The sequence below is a fragment of the Acyrthosiphon pisum genome, chromosome A2 (genome assembly GCF_005508785.2).
Source record: "Acyrthosiphon pisum isolate AL4f chromosome A2, pea_aphid_22Mar2018_4r6ur, whole genome shotgun sequence".
In the NCBI taxonomy this organism is placed as follows: Eukaryota; Metazoa; Arthropoda; class Insecta; order Hemiptera; family Aphididae; genus Acyrthosiphon; species Acyrthosiphon pisum.
The window spans coordinates 29,888,839-29,890,455 of record NC_042495.1 but is presented as its reverse complement, the minus strand read 5'-3'; the positions used below and the strand labels follow the sequence as shown (position 1 = coordinate 29,890,455).

General features: G+C 33.0%; 1 protein-coding gene across 2 annotated transcripts in view; it reads right to left on the bottom strand.

The window, feature by feature from the left end:
* LOC100164813 (major facilitator superfamily domain-containing protein 6) overlaps positions 1-346 on the bottom strand; it is a 15,030-nt gene extending 14,684 nt beyond the window's left edge. The window contains exon 1 of one of the 2 annotated variants that reach the window (XM_029490111.1): positions 241-346. The gene's annotated coding sequence lies outside the window, so the exon portion shown is untranslated. The remainder of the gene's footprint in view (positions 1-240) is intronic. The other variant, XM_008185445.3, reaches the window with a different exon arrangement.
* Between the last annotated feature and the right edge of the window lie 1,271 nt (positions 347-1,617).

Genomic DNA, 1,617 nt, shown 5'->3' with positions numbered 1-1,617 from the left:
TAAGAGGTGCATTTTCCCTAAACTGAACCGGACAGCCGTTTAATCATGGAAATCACAGAGAATATTATCAGTGTTCCTATATGCGCGAGATAGACAGAGAAAACAATTAATGTCGGTGTGGCGGCCCCTTAAGCGTATAATTTCATTTTCGGTCGCTATTCGATGTTAGAGATACAATAAAAATTACAATATCGATGACAATTATTTTCAAAAATCTGTATATGAAAATATAATACTTACGCGTAGGCAGTTATCATGATATTTCCAACACTGTACTGTGAATTGTACACGTTAGAGCTCATCGATAAGACACTATGATATGATGCACGAAATACAATTTAATTTAATTTCGTTTCTTGCTGACGACGAAAATATACAGTCGCATTACTCATATTATTATAATTGAATAATATCAAAACATTAATAATAATCACTGACCTCTTGATAAGATTTAATCACAGCACATTTAAGGCTTTTAATGTGAATTAAAATTTAAATTGTTATCCTATTATTGTTTACACCATAATATCACGCTACGCTTATACACATATTTTATGTTATATTTTGCTATAGTATATTATTATATTATTCGGCCGGGTTGTGCTGCTGAGCGCCTGCCCACAAATGTTTAACCCTCCTGTCACTTACCGTTAAATATCAAATTTGCTTATTGTACTTATAACGTTGTATACATTGTAAATCATTTCAAATATAAAATAAAAAAATATATATACAATATATTATTATGTTACGGGAAATGTAGTGATGATCAAAATTGGTATTGGTCTTGCGGTCTCGCTAGACTCTTGCTGCAAGACCAAGACCAAGACCAAGACCAAGATGGTACAACTGGTCTAGCAAGACCAAGACCAAGATTAGGCGTGCAAGAACAAGACCAAACCAATACCGAAGCTGCAAGACCAAGACCAAAACAAGACCCGGACCCGGACATTTCGCCGCCACCGTTTCGCCACCACCGATTCACCGCCACTGTTCGGCGCCAAACCAAAATTCCGACCCACCTTCCCAATTTTTAAAACATATTCATAGTTTGTTTATTGTAATTTATTGCAGTTGTATTGCATTTTTTAATCATATTAGATAGTTTATGTGTAGTGTACCTAAATCAAGCTTTATAAATGAGTGGGATTGAGTCGTAAATTAGTGAAGATAACCTATCTATATTCTATGCTTTGTAAAAACGTATTAATATATTATACTATAGCTTTTTATCTTATTAAATAATTTATTTCGTTGATTATAGTAAGTCGAATAGTGTGTGAGATGATCTATATTATGTTCGGACGTCTAGTGGTCGCAATAAAATATTACGTGTAGGACGTAGGTACAATTTGATTTAAGATGCAAGGACCAGATTAATAATCAATATTCACAAGTCATACACTCATACGACTAAGCGCAAATGATTCTAGTATTCTACTATTATATAGGTACCTATACTATTCTACACGCATATACAAAATCCTAAAATATAGGCTATATTGGTAATAGAATATATTAGATTCTGAGCGGAGCGATAAATTTATTGATTTTACAATGATGTGTGTTTTCAACAGCGCCAGAATAAACAAATAAAAAATTAAGTAAAAACAGGAA